Source organism: Anopheles gambiae, chromosome 2 (genome assembly GCF_943734735.2).
Source record: "Anopheles gambiae chromosome 2, idAnoGambNW_F1_1, whole genome shotgun sequence".
In the NCBI taxonomy this organism is placed as follows: Eukaryota; Metazoa; Arthropoda; class Insecta; order Diptera; family Culicidae; genus Anopheles; species Anopheles gambiae.
In genome coordinates, this window is record NC_064601.1 from 75,253,915 (window position 1) to 75,275,491 (window position 21,577).

Consider the following 21,577-nt stretch of genomic DNA (forward strand, 5'->3'; position numbering starts at 1 on the left):
ATAGCAATAACCTCACCATCGTTTTGTTTTTAAATAATTGTGGAATTACTATACCGATAAGGATTCTTTACTAAAGAATGTTAAAATAATATGTTTTATACCTTTCGAGTACATTACTGTTATATACTGATGGGATTTTTATGTGTGCCAGTTTTTTTTATGTGGAGTTTGACAGTGGAAGGCTGAAATAATGTAAACACTCTATACAAAACCACACACAACACTAGCTTGCAATTTTCAGACTAGATTATTTTAGCCTCAACCCTATAAATATATTTTTTTTATGTGAAGTAAATTAAGTACGATTTGTCTGGATGTCGTGTTTTCTTTAATCTCAAGGTGCATTAAAGAGATCAGGTGGTGGAATCTAGAATCAAAGTGTATGTAGACCAGGTGGTCTCATAGCATGTGGGTTAAAACCAAATTTGAACGTCTTTTTTGACAAGATGGCTGAAAACTTTTGCTCAAGCAAGCTTTCTTGTTGGTTGACAAATAGACAAAACATTCTTAAAATCTTCATTTAGAAGAAGAATTTTGTATTGTAAAATATCAATTATATATTTTATATACATAACATTCTAGGAATAAAATCACATGTCATGGATACGGATTGGTTCAGTAAATCGCTAATCCAAAGGAAAAGATATAAATTGCAGACAGTGTTACTCAATTTGTTGCAAATAGACTCAAATCAGGAATTTTAGATAACCTACGCTTTTTGTTTTTAAACTAGGCTAATAAAATAAACTGTTATGAAGTGTTAAAGCTGGACAGCTTGCTGAAAACTTGATATCTGCAATATGTTTGTAAAAATTCCAGCCTTAAGTATTTCAATGCAATCCAATACATTCTTATATTTTAAACTGTTTCTTGATTTATCTATGTGTTATATTACTTCATCCAGATCTCATTACTATTACAAAACAGATGATGGTGCTATTTTTATTGCACGCAGTTTATAAACAAAATAAATGTAAATTCATTGTTAATTTAATCCAAGCATAGAAGAAAAACAATACACTACGCAGTTCACACGATGATTCTATTTTAGGAATAAACGCATTTGGTAGACCCATGGAAAAAACACACACACACACACATAAACTTGTTTTGGCGTTTTTCTTCTGGTTCACCAAGTGTACAAAGTACAGCACGGGCTGTATTCATGCTTCTAGTACGCTAGCCGAGGATGATGAGATTATGGCTTAAGAAACCCGACATGTGGGATTTGTACACACTCTTCGTTTCACGCTTATCAAGCAGCCACTAAACCACGAGATACAAACAACTCCTTCCCTTTCTCCACCTCCAATCACTTTTGGGCATTTCTCCCCTTCTCATCATCGAGTGTGGCATCGAACAGGAAGCATCGCAGCGCCAAACTGTTGCGAACGCTTCGTGCCTTTATGGATGTGATCATTGAAGTGGCTTTACCCGTCCGTCCTTGTGTGTTTATGTATGTGTGTATGTATGCCACAGCGAGCTTCTTGAGTTTTCATGAGGTTTTAATAAACTTTCGTAAAATAAAATAGCACGCAACTTGTTCATTTATTATGTAAGTTGTTTCACACTCCCCTCACACACGCCTTGTGCGCCACACACGAACAAAACTCGTGCCAATACGTGGGTGCTCGCGGGTCGTAGTTAAACCTTCGGCAAGTTCGAGTGGTTGGCCATTTTTTCCTGATTTTTTTTCTCGAGTTTTCCACTCCGTCTTCTTTCTTGCCTGGGTGGGTAATCCTTTTCCTCAGTTCGAATGATCCTTAGCAGTCGGTGGTGGTGGTGGTGGCAAGCGATTATTCCTCCCACAGCACAATCGCGTGTGTTGTACACTGGGTGTTAAGGGCATGAGCGAGACCTTTCGATTTTGATAGAATTTTTTGTACGGTCTCGTCGTGGGTACGTGTGCTTGTGTATGTGTCCACTGCCAGTGTTGCAAGTTTTGTGTTAGTGTGTAAACCAAAGTAAGTCTCGCACACGCCACGACACGCTGTGCACAGGCCTAACCGAGTGTTGCTTCATGAGCGGTAGCGCAGAGGGCTGGGTTACTTTAACGGGTCGTGAAAAAATCCTGCCACGTCCGATCCAATGTGTGTAGAGGGAGTTATAACTTTTAATTTGAAACATGGTTAAATAATCGCTCGGGCGAATTTTCCACTCACCGCTCGGGTTGTGTGTGCGGAAGCCGACCAGTGGATCCCACCGTCTTGTTTATTATGCAAGGGAGCATTTGTTTTTGTCCACGTATGTGTGGTAGCGTTGCCGGGGATTGGAGGGGATAATGCTTTTTGGGGTTCCTTCCGAAAACCATCTTTACAAATTTGTGAGTTATAAAGTTTTAAAATATTATTCGTCTGGGCCACTTGTTGAGAGCGCATAATCGCTCCTTCGAGTGCTTGTTTGCTAATTATGATTGTGATTTGTTGCATGAGTGTCTGCTCCGGCACGGTGGGTAAAGGTTAGACCATTTGTTTTTTGAAGCTCACGTGGGGCAAATTTTGAAATTTACTTTTTTGAACAGTATTAAAAAAAATTAGTTACAATGTTTGGCGTTTCAAGCCAAACCCTATGCATTATGCAGGATTTCTGATTCAATAGGATTATAATGAATTCTACAAGAAAGCATACCCACTTAATAAGCCTTTCTTTTCGAAACACGCTGGTCTAAAAACTCTTCTTGTCGTTAAAAACAGAACAAGCGAAATTCTTTGAACCATGCAGGAAGTAGAAAACAGATGAACAAAAAATCTCAAAACGGAAGGTTTAATTTTCGCCTTGCTCTACACGGTGTTGAGCGTTCTGTTTGAAACTGCTTTCCGCCTTCGTACATTCCGATCGTATGTCTGAGCGTTTTTACTTATATTTTCATTTTTATTGTACCGTGTTGTTGTTTTTTCGCTTCTTCTCCCGGACGTATCGGACGTTTACGACATCCATTACAAGTTGGTTTTTCTTTGTGTTGTTACTGTGGCCACTAGCAGCCCGACCTTCAAGGTGGGCCATACCATGATGCAAACACGTGCAAACAATGTTGCGAATGGTCGAAAAATATCGTACAATGAGTCTCAGATGTCCTTTTTCTTAATAGCTGTTGCAAAATTCAATTCGCGCAAGCATTGCGACTTGGTGGGAAGCGACGTAACAGGAGATAGTTCTGGAAAGTGCACGATGAAGACAACTAGCCCGGCGAGACTCGACATAAAAGTGGCTCGGTTGACTTACGCCACTTTCCCCTCCACCATGGCGGACCGTGCAAATGGGAAAGTTCTGAAACCTTCGTCACGGTGAAAATGCTGGGTGGTGACAATGGTGTTGGATAAATCTTCTTAATGTTTTCGGGGTACATGATGTTTTAAAAACTATATTTTCTGATCAAATCCCCAACAGAACTTTTACCGCGGCTTGAGTAGAAGCAGGAGAACGTAATCTAACAGCTTAGTGGAATTTGATCAAACATGTATGACCATTTTTTCTCGAAGGACCTTTTTAGCCTCTTTAACTTCTTCATAGTAAGCTTGTCCAGTCGTATAGAAATTGCTGAACCAAATTGCGTCGAAAGTATTATTGAGAGAGGTGATACTTCTTCGTAAAAGCTTGCCCTGTTTCAAGAACATACACGCTCTTCCAGGGGCTTTAAAAGTTCAACCAACTTGCAAAAGTTGGGGAGCAATATTTCTACCATCTCAGACGCCGGTCGAGTGCTCCACCTTCGTGACATACGGTGGCTTACATCGAGCCCTGACCGACGCCCACAGCGAGGAGGGAGCACTTTTTGGTAGTAAATTTTTAATACCACTAATGCTTCTCCTCTGACATCGTGATAAGTTTATCATAGTTAATGATCCTACCAAGTCTCGTGACTGGTCTCGGTCGATGTCGATTCCGTCAGCGTCGACCACTTCACCGAACGAGGCAGAACATCGTTGCTCCGGTCATCGTTGCGAGTCGCACGGGCATCGTGCGCCCGTAACCCTTGCCGAACAGATGTCCAATCAGCTCGATACGTGAAGGGCAGACTGAAGGACGAAAAAGTTCAAGCCAAGTGCCCACTCTGCCCCTTCCGCTTCGAAAGCCAATCGACATCACAGCCTCGAGAAGGGAAACGAACGCACGCGAATTTGCAAAACCCTACGGGAAGGGTGCGAGGAACGTTCGATACCGTGTACGGGAACCTTCCGGGGCTGATCGACCCGAGGCGATGACATTACCGTGTACTACCTTACTGTGCAGATGTGAGATCAGGAGAAGGGTTGAGCGTTGAGGGAAACGATTTTCGTTGAAATTCATCACACAAACCACTTTCGCAGTCGTAGCCGGTTGGGGGTCCGAAGTCAGCGTTTAGAAGAGTTTGCCGGGAGTGCCCGGCCGGCAGTGACATTCTCGCCAGATCTCATGTACAACTCATTGATAATATGTGCACATAAAACGATTTCAAATTGATTGTATAGAATTATCGGTATGTGCGCCACATGTTTGTTCCACCGTTAGTTTCGTCTTTTCCGCACGCTTGCTTGCCTTGCAGTTCGCATGTTGGCACCGGGCACTCTTCGACTTCAGTCCGGCACGGTGTCTGCCTTCGTATCTCATGCCATCGGAATGAGTAGGGCCGTGTATATGTGTATGTGTGCAATACTTGATGATTGCTCGATTTTCGCTGATTCAGCTATAGTTCGATACGATAGGTTGTCTATTACCTCACTCCCTTATCCTGCCTGGGAAAATGAATCTTAGATAGGCACCGTATGCTTCACACCCTTACAGTGACGCCAATGAGACTGTTTTCATATCGTTAAAGACATACCTCAAATGATTATTTAATGTATAGTAATTGTTCGGTTTTTCATTCTGTAACGATTAAAGTTCAGTGCTAATGAATTCACATTATTTTACCGTGCGTTATGCCAGTTTATTTAATGTTTTATTGCATCCCAAACGGGAGCAAACTTTTAGCACACACTGTGCTCACAGAGCATAGCCGTTGGGGTTTTTCTTCACACAAACATACGGTCAGCGTTCGGCTGGTCAGCGTCCCTTCTAAACGCTGGCCAATTCTCAACGATGTGATCTAGTTAGAGTTCCATATCCTTCCAATTGCGCGTGGGGATAGTCTGTTCTTGAGCGTGAGAAAAGCGAACACGATTGCACTCGGTCAAAAGCATCATGTTTGCGCTGTACATAATCAATGACATTTTCAGACGCACGCTTTCCCAGTGTCAACCTGGGCAACGTTTGGCGGGCCATTGCTTTTACTCACTCAATATCAGAAATGGCGCTAGATGAAAACCCCATTCTCGATGCTACTGATCAGGGAGGGATTGGGAAGAAAAAGCAATGAAAGGATGAGCTCCGAATCGAGGTGTTACCACCTCGGTGCTAGCAGTTGGAGTGTGATCGTGATAGGAAAGAAATAATAACTGGCTGGGAAGGAAAAACCGGAGAACAGTCTGATGACAAAGCGTTGAATTGAAGCGGCATAAAATCGATGAATTATGTTCAGTCCGTTTCCATAGAAAACTATAAACAAAATCACTTTATATGGCAATAATAAACTATGATGATGCTGATGATATCAACAATTGATTTCGTTAGTAACGCTCAGATACCTGGATTAGCACGTAATCATTCATTAAACCTCAATCCAAACTATCTTTCCTTCATCTAGATACGTTAAGGGGAATCTGAAATCACATCTGAACACTTTACACCTCTGGCCAGTCCTGTTATATCAAATTTCGGGTCTAATTTGAAAATGTAGTTACAATGGTTATTTAATAAGGTACGAGCTCGTCCGCTTCCCATGATTTGTGCACAGTTGTCTCAAACTTCGATTTTTCGCATCATTTATTGAGGAAGGAAATTTGACCAAAAAAAACCCCTCATTCGATGACGCAGACACAAAAATGTCTCCTCGTGTGCTCGATTGCTAGAACTATATTGAGCGTGGCGTACGAACTGCATGCTGGAAAATGACGAGAAAGCAGTAGAAAAGGGACTATTGTTGAACTTTTCTTGAAAGATGGCAGCCCTGGAATCAATTTCAGACGGTTCATCGATAGTACGGACGAGAGCTACGGCCCGACGTGGGTATGCATCGTCTCCGTAGCGGTCACATAAATGATTATTCATGTTCTTTCCCATCATTGGAGAGTGTGTGTGGTCGTCGTTGCTGTGGAATTGCTTTTTATCGTTTGCCCCCGATGCACCGCTTTCGAGGCTCGTTTTCACACTGGACCCACTGTCCTTTTACTCCCCCCCCTTTTGTCAGTGTCACCATCGCTGGCCATGCATTTCCGGTCGAAGGAAAGAAGCTGCGTTTTGGTGTGTCGTTTTTGCTGGTCTTCTGTGCTTGTCTCTTTGCATCCAAGCGGGAGCCGCTTTTGCCTGCTGCTTCGTACGCTATTTTCTCTCGCCTTGGTGGACCGTAAACGAAGTTTTAAAAGCGTTCAAATACCTCCTTGCGCTGCTCGCACTGCTTTGCCGCAGGGTGATGGGAGATGATTCCATGATAGGTTATCGGATGGCAAAATGGACTGATGACTTGAATCTTTGGGGAGCGTGAAAGTGAACATGAAAAAAAAACCTTCCCCGGTAGCATTATTTTGGGGTCGGGACGGCAACTGGGGACGGGACACATTAATCACTCGACAGCAATTTGCCACCCTCTTCGGGAAACATGGATCACAAGAAGCTGAGGAAACAACAAAAAAAAAGCAAACACACACACACTCCCATACAAATACACATCCTATATACTGAAAGGACGTACTTTCCATCCGGAATGTTCTCGAAACGACAGGGAGCACAGAATGAATCAGTACTACATTGGAAGAGCGAATTTCAGAGCGTTGCCTTTTGGGTGAAACGAAGAGCACTGTCAAGTGCGAACGTCCTAGAAGCGCCGTGGCACATCGCACGACCCAAGGAATGGATATTGTGAATCTTTAACCAACACCAGGCATTTGCGGTTTTTATATTCGTGTCAGTTTTGCCTGCGAGCGTCTGTGGCCGGGCCGGCTTGGCAGACCCCGTGGCGGTGGTGGGGCGAAATTTCAAAAGTGCCTGATTTAATTACCACAACTTTCCACAGTCATCAAACTTTCAATGGTCTCGGAGGAGAGATGAACGCAAACGTAGCTCTGGTGGACGCTGCCAGTGCGGTGGGTATGGAGCTGAAATCAGTGCCAGTGAATAGTGTCAAACTATTTCGCTTCTGTATTGGTGCGAGCGTCTGTGTGAATGGCTGAAGGAAAAAGTGTGGATCGTGTGCGGCTGGGCTCAAGTGGGATTAGGGCAGTGGGAGGCCACCAAACGGATGTAAGAGGGGAATGGAAAGAAAAATCCCAATTCACTGCTGAACATAATCATGCTTGTTACCCGGCGCCCCTTTTGTGAGATTGCGCTAGAAGTGTATGTAATTTATGCATTTCATTTCCAGTCAACCGCAGCTCGTCAAGTGTCATTAAAAAGCCTTAATTCCAGTCAACAAAAGGTGCTCCCCCAGTCGGTGGTGATCTTCAACGCTTGGTGGATGTCATCCAAACCATGATGTTTGTTTCTTGTCCACAGCTTCATTCCCCAGGCATTCGGCCAACGAGGCTATTGTCACCAGGGGACAAAATAAAGCACGAGGCTACACCCCCAGCGGTCTTTCCAAAAGAGTCTTTGGAATGTATAATTACGCAAGAAAATGTCGCCATCTTTGTAATCGTTGCTGCGGCAAGTTTGCTGCACCATCCCACATATGTGTGCATCGTACATGGTAGTGTCAATCACTGGCTATACTGACAGCACCATTGTCCCTCGTATAATGCGGTTTTCCCTAGCGATGCTAATGATGGTCTTACCACTTGAATTTACTCGTTTCGATGCTTTTACATTGTTGCAGTGCAGGGATTTTCGGGCTCACAATTGTAAGCGACAAATTACACGACACAGCCGAGCCCAGTCGGTTGGACCCGGAGAGTAGAACGAGATTTGCATTGTAGGAACGATTATTTTTACAGTGCACTGAACATGCAACCAACAACACCAGCCTTTCTGTAGATGTGAAAAAAAAACCCGTTCGCGCGTGTGTGTGGGGCCTTTGTTTACTAAAATCCTTTCTCTGCATCTTCCATTTCAGGATAATGGAGGCCAATTTCTTCGTTCAGAAGAGATCGCCACCTCTTCTGACAAAATGAATCGGTACGTCACTGTGTTGTCAAAAGCTAGTACGATCCTCATGCGCGATAATGTTCTAATTTGCATCGATTTAGCAAGCTGCTCTGAAATGAGCTCCATGAAAAGTGAGCAATGCATTACACACGATCGTTCTATTCCGTGCGAGATCTGTTTCTAATTATGATTTTCATTTGATGTATTGTGTATCGCTTCTGAATGTTTCAAAGTCTGCCTTGTGTGGACGATATTATGTGTGTGTGTGCGTGCGTGTTCGTAATTTTGTCATATATGGAAACAGATCAATCGCAAAAAAAAAGATGTTTTACTGTTTGATGTTTTTGTTTATATATGTTGAAGAAATCACGATCGTGTTTGCATTAGCGAATGAAGATGAACTAGCTTTTGATATATAGGTGGTGTGTCATATGTGGCTTGTGTTGTTCGTGTCATTTGTGGATTGTGTTTTTGATGAGTTTCGTTTCCAAAGTGTATCTAGCTTAATATGAAAAGTTGTTCACTGGGCGTGGTTTTAGTTACTTATTCTGTTCATTTTGTTTGTTTGTCTGCACGAGCTGTTCGTGGTCGTCTCTGTTTTTCCACGTGTTTTCTCACATTTATGTGTTTGCTTCAATTGGTCGTAAAGTGTGTTGTTGATAGTTGTATTATTATTTTTTAGTTGAACAAAAATAGAAAGGTCAAATATGCAAACCGCACATAAACTAAGTATAAACGAGTACGTTTACATGTCCATATTACAGCAAACTTACAGGTCATGAGGTTCTGTTTTGATCTTTTACGTCGTTTGAATATTCATTTCGAAAACATAAAGCAATAAAGTAAAATTATCAAAATGACTTTAATAACTACCTCTAGATGTTTCTCACCATACTAAAGACATATATACCCCAATAACTTCTTGATGTTTAAATCACATCAAATAATGCCTATGCCAACAGCTGATTGAAGAACCAAAAAAAAAGCCACATAACTTTAGCGTTTCCTACACAACAATAATTGGGCTTAGTTCGAGACAGGTAACAAGTGTGGTTTTGGAATAAAAAAATGAGCCATAGCACTCGAGCAAGCAGCTGTACGGAACGTATAAGAAATGTGCAAAAATGTCTACCACCCGTGCAACCTTGGCAAAACGACACGATAAATAAAATGAAAGAAGTGTGTGCGAAGTCTGTCGCCTTTCGTTCTAGACTTCTTGAGGATAACTTCACTTCAAACCACCGACACAGGCGCAGATGGAATGCAACTATGCTCAGATCTACCTGGGAAGTAGACAAGGCCGGTTCGACGGATAGCTAAAAACGCAAAGAAAAGAAGACGATGGCTCGTTGCCGGTGAGAAAGCAACGGAAACTAGTCAAGTTTCCTTGGATAATTTTTCGTAGCACAAGACAAGCTTAATCCCAGTAGCCAAATTCGTGTGTCTCGTAGTCGTTAGGTGCAGATATCATTTTAACCCTTGTTAGTACACGTCATGTTTTGTGAATAAGAAATTTCCACTGGATTATGTTCAGATTTTGTGTGTGCTCTATTTCAAGTTTCGTTTCGTTTCTAAATGCGAATTTGAGCTCAATACAAGTGAGAAAGTTGGTAGTATTCCTATACAAATCAGTTATCACGTGTGTAAGAATTGATGTTTGTGGATTTCATTTGTTTCCCTAAGAAATGATTCCCTAAGAAATGTAAAGTTTGGATTCACACGCCGAATTATAGAAATTATTTTCAAATTAATTGTCTGCATCTGAGCAATAACATAGGAAGATGGATGAATACACTTAAGTCCTTCCGTCCGTCCCAGTTAAAAATATGTTTTAATTTTGATTGGTGCTATTAGAAGCAAAACTTTTGTTTTCGTGTTTCATAAATGTAGCCCGCGCACTTAAAACCTTGCCCCACTTTCTAAAACACTGCCTGACGGCTTGGAAAATGCAAAAGAATGATTGTACAAAATTATGTCTCCAAAAAATTCTACCTACCATTAGCGAAGAGCTACCAGCCATCTTGACACCATGAACAATTGAGACATGCTCTTGTGCTTGGTGACTTTTCAGATTCTGACATTAAGCTTGCTGTTTTCTCTTTGGGAGTGCAACCCTTCCATATTATGCCATTCCCTGTCTCACTGCATACGAAACGCAAAGGGCTCGCTTAATTATGCTCCTGTCTTTTCATTATCTTTAATATTATTATTTGATCTTTTGTTGGCGCGAATGGGATCGCCGGTTTGTGTGCACAAAAGGAGCAGCACTCCAAATGAGTGTTGTGTATGTATAAATATGTATGTATGTATGTATGTATGTGTATAAAGTGCAGCTGCAACTTTGGCATTGGCTTTTCTATTTCATTAATATTTCTTTGTTTATGCACTCTGGTGGATAAGAAACAACATCGGAGTGCTTTCGGAGTGGTTGGCACACGGTGGACAAATTTTCTTGGCCTTTGCAGCGCAAGACTAAAACGGAATGGTTGATTTTTGCTTGCAAGCCCAGGGATGGAAAGTTTGGCACTTCCTGGTTGGATTATTTCTTGCCAACTTTGAACTCGGGTGGTTATAAAAGTTTTTTCGTTATTCTTTTTTCTCTCCTTCCTTCTCTCGTGTAATAGTAGTGCCTTTTAGTACGAACTAAAAAGTTTTCTCCATTTTTACTGAAACGCCCATTTTACCGACCAGCGACTGGCTCCACTGCTTTCACTGGCTGAGCAGGTTGAGTATAATATGAACGCATACATATACGAAGGGTTTTTGTTTTCTTCTTCTTCACTTGCACCTTTGCAGCATCTGTTGGAATGTTTAGTGACCGGTGCCACCGAAACTCATACGATGATACCGTGAAGTACATTGCAAAAGTACTGCACCATTGCAAGTGTCCTAGAAAGCGGGAGAGAAAGAGATGGATATCTCCCAAACCAATCGATAAAACATCTCCAAACTAAGTGCAGAAGAAGGGGAAGAAAAACACAAATCCGTTGGTCGGAAGGATGGTCAAAACTTTGCAAACCACCACAAGTGAATTGGGTAAGAAACTGACATCTTTATACGGAAATGTTTTGAATGCCCACCGATGTTCCATCGAGCCGATGGACGACGACGAGCACTGCCTAACGATCGGTACTGTCAAGGCGAAAGTTGTCGCTTTCGCCAGTTGCCTCCAAACGACATCCTCATGCAGGTCACGATTCTTTTCATTTTTCTCCACTCAACGTCGATTCGGGAAGTTTGTTCGCAATCTTTATTATTATCAGTTTTGTGTTGGGTGTATTTTTTCCGTTTCCACAATTTTGCTTCCCTTCCTTCGAACGAACAAAAAAAAAAGAGTTTTTGAAGTAGCTTGGTGGGTGGATTCGTTGAAGCATCGAATTTGTTTGGTAAGCCAAAAATGATGAGAATGCCAGCAAATTATCGGAATCTTATCGCAGCCACGTCGAAGTGATGCTGTTGATCGCTGTCAAGCAGAAAATCTGGATCGAAGTCTCCTTGGTCGTTTTGCAAATCCGCAAACTGTATGCGTTTAACGAGCAAGTGCAGTTACGGCAAGTAGACGTACAAAACTGCCTTTGTCGATATGCTTTTGTGTATCTGCTATTTATTAATATATTTTTGTTTGATTTAGTTATTTGTACGAGCATATCTACCATTACGTCGGGCATGCAAGGGGTATATAGTTCAAGTAGTTTTCAAATATTTTGAACAATAATTCAACTACTCACCAATAATTATTCATATATGTTTTCATGCCACCCTGGCAGTTTAAAAAAGAATGGTATGGAAAATTATATAAAAAAAGAGGATAACGATTGATACACAATCTTCATGTGAATCCAGATATTTGGATTTAAGTGAACATGAGTGAATCGAGTCGCTCATTGCTCTGAATGTGAACGTGATGTCGGTTCTTTTGCTCTTTTGCAAACAGCAATACCTGTAAAGTCTGTGAATCGGTACACTATTCGAAAATCGGTAGAACTATTTATAACAGTTTGTTAGTTTAATCCGTTGGTCTGATTGCATTAACAGCAATCCAATACTGACAATCTGTCATTTGCCCCTGGAAAGCGACTCACATAAACAGTTTAAATACAAACATTTCTTATTTTTTCTTCAAATGTTTGAATGCTGGATGCTTTTTTTCTGTTCGTTATTTAAAAAATTATCATAAATAATTGCACTAATTTTCAGGATTTTGTTTTAATTTGATGTAACAAAAGAACTATAACGTTCTTTTCTTGTGAATCGGCTCATTCATTTTTTTCACGCGAACTTAATTAACCGTTCGGTTATTGTACATTTGGCGTTCTTTAAACTTCAATACCACTTGGCAGTTATTTTGCATAGCACCAACTATAGTAACTTTAGAAGCCGAGTAAACTGGTTTTTTTTTCAGATTCCGGATTTGTTTTATGAATTTAATACATAATCGGAGTCAATTGCAACCATAAATATGACAAAAAGTAACTATAAATATAGATGAGGCAATTTGATTATTTTTTTTTATTTCACTTTGCTAGCTTGAACCTTGAATAGTTTCTTCAAAACTTTCGCAGAAGCAATCATGAATCTTTTATGATGACAGAAATCATATAAAATACGATTGAACTGGAATTTGTAATAAGGCATTATGATTTTAGATAAGCTTTTTGAGAAAAAAACAACGTTGCAAACATTAAAAGTAATTTGCAACCTAAACCATTCACTTTGAGTAAACGATAGTTAAGCAAAAAAAAATATCAAAAAAGTTATGCTACGCGTGGAGGTACTTGTAACGCTCGGTTAGTCAAAGATCAAAGCAAATCCCTGTGCTTTGATTTTACTTCGGTTTGTTTAGTTGATGTTATTTTTTTACCCTTCATTCATCAATTTTAGTTCCAACTCTCAGGATTCCTAACCTACTGCGCTGTCTTTTCCACTATTCCCTCCGAAATGTATGCAATATGCCGCTGCAACATGTTCCACTCCACCTCTGGCATGACGTGCTCGTCCCACCATTCTTGGCGCTGACTTCCTTTACTTTCACCTATTTATTCGCTCCCTCGCATCAAAATTTCCGTTCGTTTTGGCTAGCCTTTGATACTCGTTGGATTGGATGGATTTTGGGCTGATGTTGCCGCCTCGTTTAGTTTTAAATTTCATATGAATTTAAATTTCGTGTAATTTGCGTTTTATCGTCTGTGTACTTTTGTGGTTCATGTAACATCACGCGTCGGGTTTTCCCGCCTACCTACCGCCCCAGTGTACAGGTAGCCAAATGCTTTCAATTCTGTTGCTTTGCGAACGTTTGTTTGTTGTGTGTATGTCCTTTTTTTCTACAAACTTTTTCCTTCATTTTGCTTTTGTATCTTTTATTTCTGTTCGTGTCTCTGTGTATGTATCTCTCTCTCTCTCTCTCTCTCTCTCTCTCTCTCTCTCTCTCTGTGTATGTGTGTTTGTGCGATTGATGTGTGCGAATTTGTGCACGATTATATGTTCGATATGATCCACCTGTCAGTGTGAGGAATGAACCAAAAAGGAGGGGGAGGGAGAAAAACACAGAAAGGCACATGGAAGTGGGCACATTTGACTTGTGTGCGTTTACGTGTGCTGCTGCTGCTGCTGCCTTTCGTCCCTTTTGCAATACGGCTGCGTCTCGCTCTTGCGAGCGCGTGTCTGCTTTTTCATTACGATGCACTCACTACACTACAATCCCGTGATTATCGATGTGTGAAGAGAAACGAAATTAAAATTTGTGAATTCTTCGTTGTTTTGTTTTGTTGGTGTGATGTTTTATACCATTTTTGCTGTGCCGTGTTCATGTTTGCTGTTGAATAATTTTTTGTTCTTTCGTTCTTTTTTGTTTTTGTTTTTGTTTTTCCCCCTATTTCGTTTCAGGTAAGTTTGGGTGGGCTGAGGATCGTAAGCAGGGACATGATGGCAACGGCCGCAAGTACGAACGAAGCATTAAGCTGCAATGGAAATGCGAACGAAATCGAACCGATGGGTTGGCATCCGAACCGAACCGAATTGAAGCGAGTCTATCAATGAAGTTTTGCTTGCAGTGCCACGCTGCACAACTCAAACCATCAAACCCGACACCGGCTGGAGAGTGTTCCGGTCGCTACCGCTGTGTGAGTTATAGATGCTATTTTCCTAATTACACCATATCGGGTATCAAACGTAGAACAAAAGCAAAAAAAAAAAAACAAAAAAAGTTTGCAATCGATGTAATTTCAAATTACAGCGTGGGCCAATTTCCGGGACTCGCGGGCAATTATTTTCAATTACTACCGATTAAAATTACACTCCTGGCTGAGATGGTTACCATCGTCTGGTTTCGTGTGCCCCGTTTATCCCCCAACGGATGGCAGGGCGGGGTTTTTTGGGCTTCACAACAATGCAATCAGTAGAATTCATGGGCGATGAATGGTATTTTTGGGGTCGGTTTGGAAATGTTGATGCTTGCGAAAGCATTTCCTTTCATCCTTCGTTAACTATTCACCTTCATTTCAAACATTCTTTATTTCAATTTGAGCTTCTTGTTGCGTCATGGCATCACCGCCACGGAATTGCAATCACCTGATCGAAAAATGGCCAAAGTTCATCCATCATCCATTTTTCAATTTGCATATCACGGGTTTTCCCTAGAGAATGGCAAATTTGGACGATTGATGTGATAGGTGCCTGCGATTCGATTCGATTGTCCGATCGATGGAGACGCATGGTCGCTCATACTGCCAGTGAAAGATCGGGCGCAATAATGCCTATGAAATTGCAAATTCAAACAGTTGGATCGGCCGGCTGAGTAGAAATTTAAGGCAAGTAATGAACAAAGCGAATGGAATGAGAGTGAAACATAAATCGTAGGGTCAGAAAGAGACACATAAAGAGTGAGAGGGAGAAAGAAAGAGAGATAGTAAGAGAGAAAGAGAGAGGAGTGAGAAAGCACGCAAGATAAAGTGGAAAAATTATGCATTCAATTCGATTGAAAATTGGCGAAAGTTCTCCATAAATAATTCATATAATCCGTTTAACACCGCTCTGCTGGAGGCGTTGCGTGCACACTGCCCACACCTGCTTACCTCCCTCCGTCAGAACACACTCACAAAGCTGGGCACCTGGGTTCGGTGCCTGCTTTCAGGATGTGATCAGTACGTGTCCCACCAGGAGTATGACCTTTGCTTCAAGCACGAACTGGCTCAACTAGCCACACCCGCGTAAAGGAAACTGGATTTTTTCATGTTTTAATTCCACACCTACCTACGTCCACGCGCGGGGAGAATGGAATAATTCTCCGCGGGTTAGATGAAGCGACGACGAGAAGGGAAAGCGTTAGGCACGATTTCAATCATGAAACGAGATGAGTCCCGTTGCTGCTCGATCGTTTACACCCAAACCGTATCAATGAAATCATCATCCCCAGCGTCATTATATTTACCACCGGGCAATGCCATGTCTAGCGCGACGATCAACATCATGGCAATAGACCAAACAACCAGAGCACGGAACGTGTGAATCCGGGTCTAAACGGGGAGGCGTTTGGAAGCAAGAAATAAAATCAACATAAATCAATGAGAATGTTTAATGAAATTTGGAATGGTCCGTTTCATTTGGATAACAATATTATTCCAAATCGCCTCGCTTCACTGCCGATCCGTTCTACATAGTTTCGCCATGCGGATGGACGGGATGCAGCAGATGATAGGCATGTTACCCGCACGGTTCACCCCGCCACGATGCCCGCTATGGCCGATGATGTTGATGATGGTTGGCCAGGCAAAGTTTATGTGGTCGATGTCGGCAACTGAAACCTCCGCCACCGCCTTGCACCGGACCCGAAACATCCGGACAGCAGGCTCCAGGCCGGCACCGCCACAAACCACGATGGCCGCACACTTTCTCCATCAATCACCATTCGATATTTACAACCCGGAAGCGCTTCGGAGTAGTTAGCTGAGTGACATGCTTATCGTCACATGCATCCACCGCCTTGCCCAAGGGCGGCGGAAGGACATGCAGTGTTTCGGTATCGTATCTAATTCATTTTATCATTTACCAAATGGACTAAAATGGAAATCATGTTATATTATTTTGTGATGCTTGGGAGACTGTGGCAACACGGAATGAGACCGGGGGCAAAGGGTATGTAAGAAGAGTGGTCTCGAGTTGTACAAAACACCACCAATAGTTGGCACACATCCCATGTAGGAGGGAAACATTTCCTCCAGTCTCGTGGCCTTGCTCGCCCGGATGGCAGCTCACTCACAAAGGCGTGCAGTTGATTGCGATGCTATCATACAAAACAGTCATTCATCGTCGTGTCGATTACTAAAACCAGTGCTCATTTATGTTGAAAACCAACACAAGTGCAGCACGAGATGAAAGGTATCAATTGCAGCAGACGAGTGTCATTGGACGTATCTGTTGGTGCTAGATGGGTCCTGGATGACTGAACTGTAGCTTAAAGATATATAATATTTAATAAGTTTGAAACTTCATATGAACATCTGTAGCGGTTTATAGGATTAAAGCATTAGCATGCAGCAAGTTATTGTTCGGCCGTGTATTTCAACAAATAATATTTGTTGAATCATTCATTCCAGAAATCATTCATTAATTAGATGCTATTCGTCATGCAGTTTTTAATACATATTTTCCTTAAACTATCTCTTTTAAAAGGAGTCTGTTGTAAAATATTAATTTTTTATGATAAAAATAGTGCGTTGAATGATAAAGGTTAATGTGATACGTGTTATGTTGCCTTCATGAATTGTGATCTGATTTTGGTAATATTCGCACCGATTAAAAGGGTGATATCAGTTTGATCTTCAGTGCCAATTTATATTTATATGTACAATTTATATGACCTTCTACTTCTTTTCTTGCCTAAGTTTGTGTAGCAAACATTATATCTATTCTCCTTAAAGCTTCGTTAATTGAATTAAGGCGTTAGAAATGTAAGTTTATTAATGTATGTAATTGCACAACCTTAGCAATAATGTGCTTAAAACGCATGTTAAACTTTGAATAACTAAAATGAACAATCATATAAAAACATATCTAGCACAAGAAAATACAAGTACACTATCTGTTTAACAATGCGTTAGTAAGAACATGTTCATACAGATTGCCTCAAACCTCATATTTATAACAAACTAAATCTAAACATATGATATCTGATAACATATGACTCAAAACTTAACTACGCCCAGCTTTTTTGGCATTTTTATCGTGCCCAGTTGTGCATCCGTTTAGCGTATTAAACCCTGCACTAAGCACATAAACGATGGTCAAAGCTGACACCAAAGAGTGACTAAAATTGGAATTATTCACTTGCCCAACGTGGCGCACATCAGCACAACGCACAACGGAAAGAAAAGCAGGGAAATGATCTCGATTTATGCGAACGGATGGAAATGTGTCCGACGACAACGTACGAGCAAATGGATGTGGGCACCGAGCCAGATGCACCCTTCCAAAATACGCATCCGCTGCCATGACGCTTGCACCCGACGCAACATTTGCAGCGACACAGGAAGGGACCGATGACACGCACGAACAAACGACTATCACCACATGTAATACATTTTTGATGTTGATTCAAATGAAATTGAAATCAACACTCGGCCATTCAGTGGGGCTCGCGTCGTCGGGGCTAGATACACACATACACACGCGCGGCTCTCACACATACATACTCACACATGGGTAGTGTGAATGCTCGGACTACGCGACCGAACCGCTTCCGGAGTGCAACAAATGAACACCTCTCTGCCCAACAGTACGCAAGTCGTGCCGGTACTGGTACTGTGGTGGAGCGCTGCTGCCTTGCTGCTTCGAACATTATGCTGCCCTGCTGCGCTTGCTTCTGCTACTGCTGCTACTGTGCGGGGATGAGCGGCACAATGCGTGGCCACAGTTTGGTGGCCTTAGTTCCGTTCCCTTGCTGTTCCGTTTCACCATAGTGAAGCCTAATCTGCAATTCCACTCACTAACCGACCGATCGACCGATGGGTGGGATGGCCAGTACCGGGAGGAAGATGAATCAGGAGCTGGGAGTGGTAAATGGAAACACAGTCACCAACACACACACACACACAACACACATTTCATCAGTAAGGTACACAAAAGGGGTAACGGTGTTGGGCAGGAGTGCGATTAATTAAATACATAGTGATTAAATTATTAGGAGTTAAATTCAATTTGGTGCGATATTGACAAGCAAATGGAGGAATTAAATCTGCGGTCAGTTTGATATTTTGAGCCCACACTTGTTCGCCTGGGTGAGTGGTATGGGGCAGCTGGATACGGAACAATAGGCTACAAACCCAATTGCATACGTCAACTGGTTTTGACCAGGTGGCTTGGTACTTCAACACTACCGTTCCTTTCGTGGCAATTGGATTGTCCACTCTGCTCGCTACAAGCACGCTCGGTTTGTGCACGAACATTACGGAGTGTACGGACTCACTTGGCTGGGACTGTTCACGCAAAACAACGCAATAATGAAATCAATCTTGCTGCTGTGCCCTCACGCACTGCCGGTGAAAGTGTGGCCGACGGTATCAACTGTCTCGGCTTATCGCAACTCGGCCGGTGCCAAACGGGTGCCAAACGTACGTCGATCGTTCAACGATGCTGGTGACCAAAGACGAGACTAGCCTTTCACTGTAACCGCAGTCTGATTGCAGCTCACATCAACGTCTAAACAACGCACAAATGGGGTTCGAAGGTTGGGAAGGTCCGGTAACAAAATATACAAACCGATCGATAAACGGTGCGAGGTTTAGCTTAAGCTCATTTTGTGTAGGCCAGTACACTGTAATGTGTATGTTGTGTAAATGAATCAATAGAGTGAAACTATTTTAAAATCATCCAGATCTGTTATACCACTATCACACGCCAAATTATCATTTACTAAACACTAATCATGCCGACATACTTGTCCTAATAGTCGACCCACATTAGTCGTAGAAATAAGGATTTTTAATGTTATCGATGTCAAACATCTTTCAAAAATAACATTTTCCAATACCTTCAGTTTAAATCAAGTTATGATATACAATTGCACGAAACGCTTATCCGTATGTAGCCAACAATGCACTACCTATAGCAAAGAATTCGATTTTACACAGCTGTTCTTGCATCTCAGACGCCTACATTACGGAAAGTAGCCTAAAACTGATCTTCAGGTTTCAGTGGCTCTTTTGGAAAGGTTTGGCCGTACCATGTATCGAAACCGAACGTGAATACATTGTGTAGAGACGCTAGCACGTGCACACGTGGGAGAAGGAATGTTCAACATTCGATTCAATTCGCATTCCATTTTGCTGAACGAGCAAAATTGTGTTGCGTTGGACTCGAGGCGAAGACGAGGCACCCGTCGTCGAGTAGGCAAAATTGAATTGTTTCAATTACGCATCTTCTTGGGCTTTAACATGCACGTTAATTACCGCTTAGTAGCCGTAGTGGGTTTCCTTTCCCCGGTTCGAGTTCGACTCTGTCTCCCGTGCCTCGCTAGCACTTTAGGCCACTTCAGCCGTTGCGTAGCGCAATCGGAAACCCATCGTCATAGTTTTCGTGGTGCTGTTTTGGTAGAGCATTCTGGCAGTCGGATGGTTCCTTTGCCAAATCGCCTCCAACGAAGGCATGATTATGACAAGTGGCTGCCCTCAGGGGAATTGAACGCAGAGGCGCAATCAACTGCCCCCGAGGGATTTGCTTCGATTTCAAACCCTAGAGGGATGCAAAAGTGCATAGATTAATGTGAGGTAGCGACGCCTTGTCTCCTGGCACGAAGGGTTGCTGGATTGAGGTGAAGCGGTGCGTCTAATTCTTGATTAGGCTCTTCGATGTGTTGTTTGCTCTTGTGTATCGCTTTAGACGTCTGGCAAACAGCCGGTTTGGGATGGTTCAATCCGACAGACGAGTGAGGCTAGGCATGGAAAGATTATGACCATGTCTTTGACAGCTTAGCCAAAACGTTCAGCATAAAAATGAGTCTTATCATAGTCTGCATACATGCATAGGCTTTAAAAAATATATGTTCGAATGTGTAAACGTTCAAGACACGTCTAGAGACACATTTTGATTCTAGATAAATTTAAGATGATTTTGATTCACTGACACACGGTGTGCGATCCAGAGCGAACGACTCTTGGATGAATATCGAATCTCATTCAGCATTGTTGAAGCCGGGTCACATCAGCTCTTCAACTAAAACATCTCTCATGAAGCATCTACGACAGAAAATAATACCTGAATTCGTCAAGAGTCTACAACAAAAGCATACAAAAGGACATACCATTTACCCAGTTAGAGTATGATTAATCAATGCATGAAAATGCGAAAATGACAATGTTAAAAAAAAGACCGTTATAACAGTTGTACAAAAACTGACTTAAATGATTAGCAAGAAAACAATCTACAATATCCCTCAACGTATAAATTGCATGAAACCACATGTTTTATGTGCTGAATGAACAAATATCTTGCTATAAATAACTTCCTATAACTTTATCCATTTTCACAATCATATTTTGTTTATACTATTTGCAGCCATCTATTGTATTTTAAGGATACTAATACTATTTTCGTGGTAAAATCGCTTTTGGCTTGAAACAGAAGTTTGCTATAATTTTAGAACATATATATTTATGGCATGCTATTCGAACGAACATCCTTTAAAGGATATGTTAAATAAAATATCCTTTCGAACTTAGAGCCATGTACTAAAGCGTGTACTAAGAGCAAGCTATAATTATGGTGCAAGCTTCTGAGCATCCTCACGAAAACATCGCATTGAAAACATCGAAAAGATGAAATAAGAGCACCAGAATTGCGAAGCAGCTTTTCACCACTCAGGATACAAACGGTTCTCACACATACAAGCTCTTCTCGTGTGTACTACAAACCTGTTGTGTTTTCATTTTTCTCAATTCTTTATTTAAACACTCCCATGCGCTCCTCAATCAACAGGGCGAGTATTGATGTGTGTGTGTGTGGATGCGTGTAAGTGAATGTATTTGTGATTGCGTATTCGTTACGGTGCGAGTAAATATGGCCTCGTGCTGACGGTAACAAAAAATCAATCGTATTTATTGAGGCGCTGTGCCAGTTTTGGCGTCGTGCGATGGATTTTGTGGTGATGTTGGTGATCCGTGTCCTGTGCGAAAATGGCGCTCGCATATCAATGGGGCAATGTTTTTCAGGCCATCCAATCAGCGCACGTTTTCCCGGTTCGGCTTGTTGCTAGGCATCCAGCGTACCATTCGTCTCAGCTTCTTGGCAACCTGTTGCTAGAGACACGCCAAGGAGGAGCACACTGGATAGGACCGCACAACACCACCACTGCCACTACCACCACTGCCATCACCATAACCGTACGCATAACATTTTGCAGACCGAAGCAAAATACTGACAAACACTTGATGCG

General features: G+C 42.0%; 1 protein-coding gene across 31 annotated transcripts in view; it reads left to right on the top strand.

Moving 5' to 3' along the window:
• The window catches only part of LOC1275761 (CUGBP Elav-like family member 4), a 320,099-nt gene that overhangs the window by 44,962 nt on the left and 253,560 nt on the right, over positions 1–21,577 (top strand). For 8 of the 31 annotated variants that reach the window (XM_061648933.1, XM_061648915.1, XM_061648912.1 and 5 more), the window contains exon 2: positions 8,123–8,184. The exons of 21 other annotated variants lie outside the window; for them this stretch is intronic. The gene's annotated coding sequence lies outside the window, so the exon portion shown is untranslated. Of the gene's footprint in view, positions 1–8,122; positions 8,185–8,266; positions 8,286–21,577 lie in introns of those variants that run through there. 2 more of the 31 variants (XM_061648913.1, XM_061648930.1) reach the window with 2 other exon arrangements.